The sequence below is a fragment of the Anas acuta genome, chromosome 9 (assembly GCF_963932015.1).
Source record: "Anas acuta chromosome 9, bAnaAcu1.1, whole genome shotgun sequence".
In the NCBI taxonomy this organism is placed as follows: domain Eukaryota; kingdom Metazoa; phylum Chordata; class Aves; order Anseriformes; family Anatidae; genus Anas; species Anas acuta.
Genome location: NC_088987.1, coordinates 23,673,273 through 23,687,666, shown reverse-complemented (window position 1 = coordinate 23,687,666; position 14,394 = coordinate 23,673,273). Strand labels below are relative to the sequence as shown.

Genomic DNA, 14,394 nt, shown 5'->3' with positions numbered 1-14,394 from the left:
ATATCTAATTCAGGTTTCATCCAGCAAATGACAATTACACTGGTTGTGCCCACTGCACAATTTTAATTTAATTTATTAAAACCCATACATAAGCTGCAAGCACTTTTACTTTGCTTTAACTTAGACTAATTTCTGTTTAACATAAATTGATCTAGTCTATGTCCAATCAAAATCAAATAGGCCTTTACAATAATTGACCACAGAACAATTTAGACCAACTTCAAGTTTGTTTAACAAAGTTACATTGGTGCATCTTTAGAAGAGACTTTGCATAGCCCAGCACACTCAGATGAAACCCGAATCCTGCTCTAGCTTTGCCTATCACTCTCCTTTCTTTCTTTTTTCCTTTCCTTGAACACATTACTGTTTTTTTTTTTTTAATTTATTTTTAATTCTAAATGAGCAAAGTATATATGGTACACCTAGTCAAGTAAACATATCTGATAGTTTTTCATGATGAATGTCCCTGTGCACATGTGAAATGCAATAAAGCAAATTGTTCTTGGTTAATAAAAGCAACAGAAGAAATAATTATCTCCCTAACTTGAAGCAGGAGTTACCACAAAGGTACAGAAGTAGAATTATTCCTGAAGTTTCCCAAAGCAGAGAGCAACAAGGATGCTAGATATACTACCTTAAGTAAGGCAAGTGAAGAACATAACTAAAATCTTCTCCAGAAGAAAAATCACTGACAATAATGAGCATGTAAACAGACGCTCAAGTACAGTAGGAAACGTTTACTTAATTAAGCAGAAGACACTGGTGCATGCTTACCTTGAGAAACTATTACACCCTCATAACCTGAAAATCATTCTTGGCAGGTAGAACTAGATCGAGAATGGTATCTTTGAAGACAGCCACAAATATTAAAGCCATACTTAAAACTTTAAACAAAACGAGAGCTTAAACACTGCAATTCAGTATGGTACTGCTATTCAGTGTGGTACTGCTATTCATGTACTAAGACTAGTTACAAGGGGACAAAAAGAAGCTTAAAGCTCACCTTTATGCCTTCCAGTGAAATAGGAAGTCAAGTTAATAGCATATAATGATAAGAGAAGTAATTACTTTAGCATACCTTAGTTAAAATTGGAAGAATATTCCAACATATCTTGAAACCAGAGCTCAACCACTATTATACATAATTTTATAAGCTCATATGACAGTACTGAACTATTGTAGGTTCACAAACAAGTATTTGTCACATGGGAAGCTCAGTTAAAGATTTAATATCAATTATATCTCTAATTTCAAGTACCTAGGTGAATTTCTCACAGGGCTGGGCATTCAGTAATATTTGTTGGGGGAAAAAAATAATGAGAGAATTGAGTCTTTGGGGAAGAAAAAACCCACATATACTGTTGTATCTGATACCTTTTGCAGGAAAACCTTGATCCTCCAATAAGGAAAGCCCTGAAATGCAACACGTAAGAAACTGCATTTCAGTTTCTGAAAGTCAAAAATTTCCTACATCGGTTGTGTTTTTGTGCTGGATTACAAACTTAATATTGCAGCATGACCAAAGAATTCCCAGATCTTCCCCCAAACAGCATGGATAAGATGTAACAATTGTGTACAGCTAGAGGCGGCGGATTATGGAAGAAGTAAAATACTATCAGGCATCCAAACTGTAAAACAACATCACAACATCACTAGACCAACATATTTAGTTTTGGACAAACCCACCCAATAGCAATATTTGCGTTTTTCCAATAAAGCATTATTTCCCCACAGGAACTATTTCCATTTTTCAAGCAACTCTACAGGAGATTTCCCTACGTATTTTATGCTTAACAAACATTCTCCTGGTAATAATTGCTTAATACTGTGTGAAACCATTACCATGGAAGAGTTTGATTATTTTGGAAATAGGCTTTTTCAACATAATGGAGCACTTCCTGAGCTGACACAAAATGGCTTCCTCCTGCTGAAGTGAAGGAACTGTGCTTCAAACTATTCTAATTTAAGACATGTTGATAATTTGATATAAATTAAGTCCTCTAAGTCATTACAAAACTATCTTGTTTAAGTGACCCTATAGAGAATTTGGTGCACTCTGGTTCATCGAGAACTCAAATTTTCAGTTTTACATCTCAAGGAAAAGACGTGACTACCATTGGTCTGGGTAGGCAATAGCTGGTACAGCATCCCTCAGGTTTGAAATTCAGATAAAATAGTACAAGTTGGAAAAATGTTCATCAGCTACAGATCTTTACTTAAGAAATTAGATTTATCTTAAAAAAAATGTTTCATGTGATATTACAGTAATTAAGCTGAAATTAATTTCATAACATCTGTTAATTTTTTTTTTTTCCCCTGATCCATCTGGCTTAAACATTTCACATGGCATCTTCTGTTAATCAAATAGGTTATTTATCAAGTGTCATCATTAAGACTTACAAACAAGCCCAAGAAAGCAACGTTTAGTTAACTGTATGGTACCATTTTAAAAATGGAGGAACTATACTTGAAGCTTGCAACAGAAGCTCAGAGCACTCACAACTTCTTAAAAACAACCAGTCCATAACCAGTAAATCAGTCACTTAGTAATGTCTCTGAACACTGAGAATTTATTGACAACACTAAGATTTTTTTGGTTTGTTTTGGGTTTTATATAGAACTGACAAACATTCAGGTCGTTCATTGAAAAATCATTTTTAATGGTGTTTGAGATTAAGTGCTGTAGGATGGATTTTTTTTTTTTCCAACTTACAACTACAAATGCCAGAAAACTTAGTTTTCTGAAATGAAAACAGTTAGGTACAGGATTGTTGCTTTCTGCAAATACTGTGATATTCTCAAAATCCAAAATAATACTCTCTGCTCAAAATTTATCAATTTAATCAAAAACTGATTTAAGATGTAAAAGAGAACAATAGACAGTAGGAGCAACAACAGATAAAGAACAAGAATGGTCCCGAGGAGCATTTGCCAAGTTACTTACATTATTTGTTCATGTTCTGTATATATTTGTTATAAAAAGTAGCTGCTGATCTCTGACCATATATATAAATCTGCAGTTACATGTTCAATAAAATTCAGTAGTCCTGTTACACAGGCAAATCATACATAGAACATTGCACAAAACAATAATTTTGTATGCATCTGATGCCTTTCTTTTACAGTAAGCAACTGAAAATTTTAAAACATAAAATACTTTGATTAGCGCTGGATTCATTAAATAGTGACAGATGCTAGTATTAATTACGCATTTGAGTGGATCATTTTCCTATTACATTTCTTTTGTTACCAGCTTCATCTTTCTAGTTATCAGCCTGTCCTGTAAGCAGATTAAGCAGACTTTTTTTTCCTCCCTTCTTTTTTTGATGTCTATTGCTTGTTTGATCAAAACGAGTGACCGACCTTTTCTATACTATCCCACCATCTGGATTCCCCTCTTGCACTTTTCAAAGCCTGTACTTATCATCTGAAAGACAATTTATCAGAAATTTTATTTTGAAAGGTTGTTTGTGTGGTTATCTCAAGTCATTTTACGTTCCATGTTGTAAGCCCTATGATTTACTGCCTGCTTCATAAAAACAGATAATGTCTATTGTTGCTTGTGACAAACGTTGCCAAATTATAACTGGCATATCAAATATTAATTTGGCATTTCAAGAATGATTGAAGAACACATACAATGAAAGGTAGCTGGAAAAGCATATGTTAAACAAGTTGCCATCTTTGTTGGCAGCCTCAAGCCAAAAAAAATAAATTCCCATTCTATGTAACATTATACACACAAAACGAACTATCCACTATTCCCATAAATTGTACAAGGATTCCCAATACACACAAGGATTTTATGGCCAAACATGTTTTCTAGTTAGTACATTTTTCCTGACATGTACACCAACCTCTCCATAACAAACCAAAGCACTGCTGGGAAAAAAAAAAAAATTGAAAGTACAAATGGCAAAGTTGTTCATTTACAAATAATTTCTGCAATAAACCAAAAGATTGTGAATTGGAAGATGGCAGTGGAGAAGATAGATGTTGTAATAGTAATTGATCAAGGGATAATTGAGTCAGTAAAGTGATTTTGGTAGAGAAAGTTAAATACAATGCTAAAATTTAAATTACACAGAATTTTCCAGAAGACACGGGAAAGTAACAATACCTTTGCACTAGGCTCTCATAAGACTCACTGTTTAAAACAAAAGTTCAAATGGTAAGAAACAAAGAGAAAAGATACTACAGTGACCAGGAAGTATAGTCTATTTTGTAATTGGAAACTGAAAAAAAAAAGAAGAGCATATTTATTAAAAATAATTGAAACATATACATACATGAACACATATATATACAGAACATTGTTATCCACATATAATGGCATTATTTATGCTAAAGAACATCCACATAAAAATTAAACTGTAAATTAGCCTGTATAACCGCATTTTCTGCCATTAGAGAAGTATTGATCTGGAGCAGTTGTTCTGTCTGAAGCAGCAAGGCAAAAAGAAGCATCATCACCTTTGAAATACATCAAGCCCCATGTATGCTGTGAGGTTCTGTTCCATGGCTGGATGAAACAGCGTGCAGTAGGACTCAGTGACTTGAGAAGTCTCCTTCAGTCTTCTGTTTCTGCAACTAAACTGGTAGATGCCCATGCAGGAAGAACACCTGGGATAGTTACCCTGCATTTGTGAAATTATGATTAAAGCCTTAAAACAACTATTTGAAAAAAAAAAAATCTTTTCACAAGATTTCTTCTACACAACCCTGTTGAGCTGTATTCTGTGAATACTCATTTATACACCTGAACTTCTATACAGTTTTTATACAGTCTACTTTTAGAACTGTGTGCAATGAGTTACAAGGCTCCTCCTTCAGCTTCCCCCTTCAAGTAGTTTATGCAGAAACTATTTGGCAATCTTCCCCTGCCAGTTTCTCAATGGAACAGCATACTTCCTAGTGAGTAATCGATACCTTTGTTTAAGAAGTCCTGATTAATGCCTCTATATTTAAAATATAAATTGTAATTGAAATTGAATTTGGGTCTGAGATGGAAGCTGTTTCTTGCTGCAAAAGATAAAGTTAGCATCAGAGTCTCCTGGTCACATTTGGGCTGCAAATACATCCACGCAGATGAGAGGGTATATTTCCAGCTAATTTTTCCAACTACTGTTGCACACTTGATTAGTTAAAACAATTCAGAGTATCCTCTGCTTTTGTCTGGTTCCTATTCTCCTACCTTGCTTGCTTGCAGCAGGCCTTGCCTTCCTTTCTCCAGGTGTCCTACTTTCTCTAGATTTAGTAATAAATTCAATTAGCAATAAATGTTTTCTGACTTATTTTTGCAGTAATAAAATAATTGATGTGCTTACAGCAGATGTACCCTTGTAGTATCACACCTTTGGGACTTCTTTGTCCTGCTTTGTCCTCTGCCTTTTAATATTATCCTACACATAGACTCAGCAAACTTCTGCGCGTATGCTTATCTCTGCTCTTAGAGACATCCTTTCTTTTAGTCTCTAGCAATTCCAATTCATTTATGGTTTGTCATACAATATACAATAACTTGGGCCTACTGTATTGATCATGAGACAGCAGTCGACTTCAAAAACGCCTTCTGGAGAACATTCCTGTTTTGGAAAACATCCCCATCTCCAGGCTGCATCATGGAAAAAAGATTTCAATTGCCTGAGTGAAGGGAAAAAGCTAAACAAAACACGCTGACTTTCCACAGGCTTCTCTGAACACAAAGCATGCTGCAATGCACTGGCTTCTTCTTCAGGTGCAATTTCCTCGTCCAGCTGAGATTTTTGTCCTAGTAGTTTCTTAAAACTTTTTGCATTTGCACAGGATTTCTGATTCTACTATAGTTTGACTTGTAGTCATGGTCAGGCTTTCACGGTATCAGCTAACTAACACGTATATACACTCCATATCTGTATAAACCATTCCCAGTAAATCAGGAACTTCATCCTGGAAGAGCTGAATTTACTGCTCATGTAAGGCCCAAGAAGCCAATTCAAAGTAGAAACACACTCACAGAAATACAGGAGCCTTCATACAAATTCACCATCCAGTTACTTTTTTTTTTTTTTTTAAACAAACAATGCACCATTTTGAAACCACTGACTTTGAATAATGGCACTATTCAAAGTAGCAAACTTCAGCATTCACGTAACTATGTGCAAGGTTGTAGCCTTACACCGCATGAGCTTTTAGGCACTGGCGATCATTTATTAGGAGAACTGCTGAATAAAAACTGGAAACATGAACCAGTACCTGGGCCTCCCAGATGCTACCACAATACAGCTCAACATGCTTTATGTGACCTGTAACTTGGCACTTCAGCGATGCACACACCTTGAATTCCTATTTTTCTCACAGGCCTCTTCTCAGGAGGCTCCGCAGCCTGCAGAAAGGCTAACTAGCAACCTAACTTTTACGTATACAGCAGTTAAAACTGGAGAGATTACTATGTGAAGTTAGTTGTTTTCAGCAACAGGTAATTGAAATGTGATTGAATTTGGAAGTTTTGCTGGAATTAGATGCGTTAGCTCCAGAGGATACAATGATATGCCCAAGTGCTTATATTCACTACATTATACTCAAATGAGCTTACTGTACTAAAATCAAATGCAAGTTTTTCAAATCACCAAAACCAACTAGTTTTCAATGACGCCAACTTCCTGATAATGCTTTTGTGCAATAAACACTTACAAAATAGTTGTTGTGTACTTCCACTGACTGTTGGCTTCGTGCACAGCTTACCTTAGCAGACTTCAGTTTAAGGATATACTTGGGCAACTGAAACCAAAACCAGACATCTGAAGTATTTCACAGGAAGCCTATAAGAGAACTGAAAAAGTCTAGATAATATAAGAAACATCTTATTTTTATTATCTGGGTGCAAAAACAATCGTTAAACAGCTCATAACACTCAACTGATATTCCACAAAGAAGCAGAGCACGGACACGATTCCCATGAGGTCCACGGGAGAGGCCCCTCACAAGACTTCATCTCTGGAACAACGCACACGTCTCTGCTGGTGTGCAGTGCTGTAATTACTCGGTTCTGGTGGAACTCAGAGCTCCCTAAGGCTGCCCTGCAGAGCCACACCTCAAAGAAAGCTTTGGAGGAGATTGGAATGAACGCTGCTTCTGAAACCATTAAAGGCATTGGTGATTTAAGAAATCTTGGCACAAGAGAAACCGAGAGGAGCGTACAAAATACAAAACACGGGTCATTGGGAACAGCAGCTTAGTTGCAGTTTCCCACCTCCCCCTACGTTTAATTTCTGCGTTGCCAGCCTAAGGGTTCCCGCACCCCTCGGTGGGGTCGGTGCGGGTCGGTTCTGTCTTCATTTAGATCCTCTGTTCCCAGACAGTTCAGCTTTCCCACAACAAGGCATTACGCGTTTTTTTCTCAACCATAGTTACTCCGAGAGCACAGCTAAGCTTTTATTTATTTATTAAGAACACTGCGCTGTTTTTCAAGGATTTGTTGCTCGCTTGTTTATTTTCCACGTCAGTATCTCGTCTGCCTGCCATGCAGCCTCGCCGCGTTACTCTGCTTCCAGGTGACAGTCACAGCCGCAGACAAACTTTTCCAGGCTGCCAAGCCTCTGGGGGCAGTCACCCCGCTCAGCCCCCCTCCGGTGCCTCCTCAGCCCCCCTCCCGTGCCCTCAGGTTCCGCGGGCAGCGGCCGCCCCCACCCCAGGCCGCCCTCCCGGCCGGGCGCTGCCGGGAGCTGTGGGAGCCGCCCCGCGCCGGGCGGCAGCGCCGCCATGTTGGGACGCCGGCGGGCGGTGCCCATGGCAACCAGGAAGAGGCGGACGGCGCGCGGGGTCACCGCCGGCCCGGCCCCCTCTTAAAGGCGCAGGCCCACCCCCGCCGCCGCGCCCGGCCGGGGTCCCGTCCGCCTTCCCCCCCCCCTCCGCCACACCGCGCCCCGCTCCCCCCCCCCTCCGCCGCCCCCCGCCCGCCCTCCCCGCCCCCCGCCGCGAGGGGAGGCCCCGAGCGGGCCGCGGGGCGCCGACCCCGGCGGAGGGATACGCGTGGCCGAACGGCGGCGCGCAGGCGGCGGGCCCCGCACGCACACGGGAGCCGCGGGGGCTGCGCGGGGGGCGGCGGCGGCCGGGGCCGGGCGTGGGGCGGCCGCAGGGCCTGGGGGGGGGGCGCGCGGAGCCCCGGCGCTGGGAGAAAGTAGTCCCCCGGGCCGCCCCCCCCCGCCCCCCCCCCGCGCCGCTGGAAGGGGTTCGGCGGAGCCGGCGGAGGCGGCGCCGCTCGGTGCTGCGGCTTCAGCTGATAATTGAAGGGAGGAAGGCGGCTGCCGGGAGGAGGGGAGGCGCGGAGCGTCTGCGGAGGCCGCACCGGGACAAACTAGGTACCCGCCGGCCGTTGGGGGGGCTCCGGGCCTCCCCCCGCACCCCCGGGCCCCTTGTGTCGTCCCCGGCGTTCCGCCAGCCGGGGGGGGTCGGGGGGAGCGGCGCGGCGCCATCCCGGGGCATTGTTGTGGGCTGGGGGGGGCGCGGGGCCTCCGCCGGGGTGAGTGGGGAACGGGGGGGTTGGGGGGGTGCTGGGGGCCGGGGGTTGGAGTTGGGGGGCTGGGGAGGGGAGCGGGCGCTGCGTGCCCCCCGCTGCGGGGCGCCGGCACGGCTCGGCCGGGTGTGGGGGGGGGGGAGCGAGGCCTCCCCGGGGCCCCCCGGAGGCCGCAGGGGGGCTGCCCCCCCCCCCCCCCCCGCCCCGATCCGCTGCCCTTCCGCCTCCGCGGCCTCTCCCTCAGGGCTGCCCTTTCTTTTTTATTTTTTTATTTTCTTTTTTTCTCTCCCCCTTTCCCTATTTTGCGCATCGAATATCTCAGACGGAGAGGAAAAAAAAAAAAAAACCCAAACCGCCACCAGCGGTTCTTATTTCCTTCCCCTCCCCTCCCGGCTGGCTGAAAATGCTCAATAATGGCCCGGCCTCCATATTCCACGGGCTTTGGTGCTGGGGGGGCTGGAGGGAGGAGGAGGAGGGAGGTGGGCAGAGAATGGAGGCGCTCGTGGGGCTGGAGCCCAGCGCCGGCCGCCCGGCAGGGCCATTATTCGCTCTCCTTTTCTTCCCGCAGCTCGCGCTTCGGAGCCGCTGGGTTGTTTTGTTTTATTTTTATTTTTTTTTCTCGCTTTCGGTCGCGAAGCGAGCTGCCGGCTCCTCGCCTCCTCTTGCATAACGCCTCGCACTCGGCAGCTCCGGGCCCGGCCTCCCCCGGCCCGGCCTCCTCCTGCCCCCGGCCCGGGGGGGGGCGCTGGGGGCGGCCGGGCCCCGCCGGGCTGGCAGCGACCCCGGCCGTGTGCTGCGGGAGCCCTGCAGGCCCGTCTTCCTGCTGCTGCTGCTGCTCAACTTTTTTATTGTTCCCCCTTCCTGCCCCCCCCACCCCCTCCTCCCTCCTCCAGCGCTGCCTTTCTCCACACTCGGGGGGTTTTCAGGGCCCGGGAGCCCGCAAGTCTGGCCCGCGAACTGGAAAATAATGGGGGGAAGAATGGAAAGTTGTGTCAAGGGCTTTGGGGGAAAAACATCGACGTATCGAACAAAGGTCCTGCCTGTGCTGGAGAGAGAGGCCTGCGTGTGAGGCCTGATTGTGTCGCATTTACACACGGGGAAGAAATGAGTGCTTGGTACCGGCCTAAATTTATTCTGTAACTCTGGCGTGCCGCTTGGAAAGGCCTTCAGAGTCCCTGCAGTTTGTTTTCAGGGTGGTTTGATTATGCGTGGCGATCTAATAATAATTTGAAATATTTTTTTTTTTTCCAGAAGACTGCTTAGTGTCTTTTTTCCTACTTTGTTCAGCGGAAATAATATTGATCCAGGTGTTGTAACACCACAACACAAAAGTTGACTCAAACGGGATAACTTCCCCAGTTTGTGTGCTGTGTATTACCAGTATTGAGCTTCCTGGTGCTTTAAAGGCTGGCAGAAAGAGGAGTTAATTAGTTACCACCTGACAAATATGAAGTACATCCTTCATAGTTGGGAAGAAGAGGTATTCTAATGATTTAAATTTAAATTAATTTTGCAAGCTTTTCTTAGGAGAACTGTCACCGTGGATGTGCTTTCTTTAAAAGAAAGACTTGAGATGCAAGTGTTGCAGTGATTGCTTCTGTTTATCTCTGCTCTATTCTCTTTGCAGTTCTCTCTCTTCCCGCCACCCCAACACTGGAAATTTAACCCTGGGGTGGTTTGTTTTTTTTGGTGTTTAGTTTCCCCTCAAACATATTTGAGAGTTTTTTTTTCATTGTGGTTAAAAAAAATATTTTTTTAATATTTGCATATACAAATATAATCAGCATGAAGGCAGTACTTGGAAAACAACTGTATACCTTTTTCTTGCTTGGTAGCCTATCTAATAAATATTGGCAGGGGTTACATATATTCATGAAAATATTAGTATTTCAGTTTCCGCAGCTAATATTTTAACACTGAACTAAGATGCTTAAAAGCAGGGTTCTGGTGAGTAAATACTGTAAATAACACTTCTAGTAGTTCTTACAAGCATACATGTCTTCAACTTGTCACAGTTTCTACATTTGTAAAATGTAGCTTATTGTGCATGGTTCAGCTGTGTATATAGAGTAGCTTTCTGGTTTTGATCTTAATGGAGGGCTTTACCTAAAGCATTTGTTGTTCAATGTCTCTTGCGTTAGAAATATAGGTTGTCTGATTTTTCTTTCACTCCTAGGATTTATAAAAAAAAAAAAATGCTGGGAGTAAGCTTGTCTTGATGATTTTTGAGTCGGCATGTTCTCCAGTCTCCAGATGGCTCCATAGGTAGGAGTCTAAACAGGCCTTAGTGTAAGTAGAGAAATTGTAGGTCATCCACGGTGTGGCATTACTGCTTATTAATACAGCAGATCTACTTCAGCAGGAGTGCTGCTGTGTTGAGTAAGAGGCTTAGGAAAATGGAGTCTTTTTGTGTCCTGCAAAAGTTCTTCTGGCCAGTGACTGGTAGGGAAATAACCTGTATCTTCCCAGTAAATGGCTGATCACAGCTGTCATTCTTGACCAGGAGAGATGCACAAGTTCATTTTCTTTGTTTTTCTTTTTATATTGTATTTTGACTGTCTTCAAACCCAAGATGGAATGATTTTATAAGAACAAGTCCTCACCATGATTTTTTTTTCTATATTTACAAAATCTGAAGCCCAAAACTATGGCACACAAGGACTCTGCATTGCTAGTATAGCATTTTTTTAGGGACCTAATATATAGTTGACTTTAACTCATCACGGCTTGGTGCATGAAATTTTCTTGAGTCTTTAAGATTACTGATAAGTAGTTATTTACTTTGAGACAATCCAGTAAGATAACCTGACTAAATCCTTTTTGTTGCTCAGCAGTGAAGCTGAAGACTGAGCAGGAAAACTGTTTGACTAACCTGCATGTTTGTACTTATTTTTCAGTGTAAGTGAAGCTCGGAACTATCTGTGTTAGTTCTTTAGGCTAAGCTACTTTTTCTAACTAGCTAATTAGTAAGCAGCAAGTAGAATGCTTCTGGTCACAGGTCTGTCCTCAGGTCTGTCCTCTGTCACACGATACCAAATTACTGTGACAATGTATAATCAAATCCCAAAGTTGTTCAATGTGGTATGCTGTCCTGTTGTCGAAAACTTGGACCTGGAATATTTCTGGGATCTTCCATTGGCTGGTCTGATGATCTATGTCCTGTTCATCACCTGTAAAATTAGTAACACTCCCTATAAAGCACTTTGTGGACTCTATGACAAATTCATAGTATTGGAAACTTCTCATCAGGCTGTCACCGCCCAATTCAGTACTGACTGTGAAGGCAGTAATACGTCTGAATTTCTTGGCAGTAGGATAACAGGCTACCTTTGGGTCAGTGGATTTACTTTCCCAAAGTAGTAATGTTTACTGTGAATTTGATCTTAATACTTTAATCTATGCACAGTATCAGAACAGGCTTATGGCAGTATATGAACCAATTTCTTAGAGTGCTTCCATGGTAAAGTTTTAATTTAGGCCATGAGCCTGGTTACTGGAATACAAAGTCACGTTAACTCTTTCCTCATGATTTTTTTTTTTCAATGTACGTGAAATAATGTCTCTCAAGGAGCTAAACCATCTTCATGCTTCTCACTGGTAATCGAGCATCTGAATGTGACCAAATACTTACATGTAGCTGTTTGGTTCAGGATGTCTTTTACACAAAGTAATTGCACACAAAACATGAATTCAGTGATCTTGTATGAACAGGAGATTTCTAGCTGCATGCGATACCAAGTCAGTGTGAAAAACAACCTAAATCAACTAGCAGCCATTGGATGCTTTCAAAGTCTGGTGATGGTTTCTTTACTGTGGAGGTTAGTTTTGAGGAGCAATTGTTCTCCAAATCCTGCCATGTGAGAAAATCTTTCTCATCAAGTTGGTAGAATCTAGCTGTGTAAATACACAATCATGTTCCCCTTTAATTCTGTCTGGCAGCCAGGGTTTGAGCGCACACAGCTGATCTGTTTACTCGCACTGTCTGTAAAAAGGCTTGTCTTGTAATGTACTGGCTGTTGCCAGTCTTACTTGACTCACAAACATACTCGGTACAAATGTGGCAGAAAACTGCTGTGTATGAGAGTAACAGTCTACTTTCAAAGTGAAGACTTGCATAGGAAAAACTGGAAAAGTTAGGTGTGTATCAACAAGGTGTTCATCAGGGATCTAGTACTATCTGTGGCTTTCAAGCCATACTTGCCTTCAGCTGATCAAAGAAAGCCTTTCTTGCCATTGTTCATAGAAAAAGCTAGTTTAGAAAGGACTTCTGGAGGTCACTTGGTCCTGCTCCTGCTTGGCCTTTTCTGCTTTTGAATAAATAGGCTTTAATTGATTAGCAAACTGATAAAATTACTCCATCTTCTTGAGTGATAAAAAAGGGAAGAAAAAAAGAGGTGGATTCTGGAAGGCTTCCATGATGTGTAGCAGTATGGTGCTGTGTCACAGAAGGGGGGTGAAAAATCACAAATTTCTCAGTGTTTTCTGAATGAATTGGTCAGCTTTGTGATGCTGGCTGCCATGAAGTGCATGATAAGCTGCCAAGATTTGACCTTCTTAAAAGGTATGAAGGGACTGAGTCATCTCTTGGAATGTGAACCTGGTGTTGTAGGGAGCAATTTGGTATTTCAAAATGGAAGCTGAGCTCCCTGCTATTTGTACTCCTTGAACAAGAGGGCTTTCTTTAAGCTCTGAGAAGCAAGGTATATTTTGTGTTTTTTCTCCATTCAGAATAACTTGTTATTGACCACCATTACTTTATTGCCTAACATCCAAATAAGTAAACTTAGTGTAAAGAAAGGCGGATACTTGCTAGGCTTTTGTAAAAGTGGAAGGTTACTGTTTCCTGATGTGCGTGTATTATTTGGAGGCAAGGGTGTTAAACTTCTGGAAGGCTGACTAGTTATGAGACAGGCATTACAGTGCGTCTCTTTTAGGTTTGTGGCTGACTACTACGCTGTTTTGAAAACGTGGTTAATATTGTTGTTAAAGCAGAGCAGTAACTGTAATGGAGAACTTGTACTTTGCACCTCACAGTTAGTTACTAAATGTAAAACCATTAGGAAAAAATAGGCCTCGGATAAAATTTCCTAGGTAATCTAGTACATACGTCTGCTCCAGGGTAACTAGGTCTAGCCTTTTGCTATCTTTGCTCTTTAGAAATCATGCGTGCTTGTACTGTTCTTCTTTCTCTGTGTCTAACTTCTGTCTTACTTGCTTCCCTGCGAGCTTGTTATGGCTTGTCTTATCTATCCGTATATATGATATGAGAAGGTGTCTCTGTGCCATGGGCTTCCATGTGATTTAACTCTGGTCTTCACCTCCTCTCTTAGTCTAAGGCTGGTTAAATATACAAGCACAAGGACCAAGCACAGGTGAAGGAATGTGCAAATCAAAAATACATATGTAGTATCTTTTTAGTTGAGAATGGATCTTTTTTAGGAGCAATGTAGGTGTTGCAGTTTTGCCCCCACTGCTTCTACCACTGCACATCAGGGACTTGCATTAATTGATGCTGGAATAACGAACACTTACTCAAACTCCTGGAGTTAGTGAGGCTTGCTGCCTTCATGTCATACACACTTGTAGCATATGACTGTGGTGGACATCTACTTTTGGATCAAATAACAATGTAAGATGCAGTTAACAGCAGGGCTAGAAGATGACTTTTTTTTTTCCATGTTTGTGTTTTCAAATCCCTTCTGTAATTAAACTTATTCAGTATGAAGAGTGTCCTTTCCTGGTTGTAGGAAGGTGTGTGCACTGCAACCGAGCCTTCTGAACACAGCTGAAGTGGGGCAATGCACTTAAAGAGAACTCATGAAGAAATAGGCTGTCTGCTGAGTACAGGCTTGGAGCTCAGCCTTACGGAATGAATTTTCTCTTCCTCTTTATTTTGACGA

General features: G+C 42.5%; 1 protein-coding gene across 1 annotated transcript in view; it reads left to right on the top strand.

Annotated features, from left to right (window-relative positions):
- The first annotated feature begins 7,966 nt into the window (after positions 1-7,966).
- TRIP12 (thyroid hormone receptor interactor 12) overlaps positions 7,967-14,394 on the top strand; it is a 76,085-nt gene continuing 69,657 nt past the window's right edge. Inside the window, 1 exon segment of the mRNA XM_068692847.1 lies at positions 7,967-8,339. The gene's annotated coding sequence lies outside the window, so the exon portion shown is untranslated.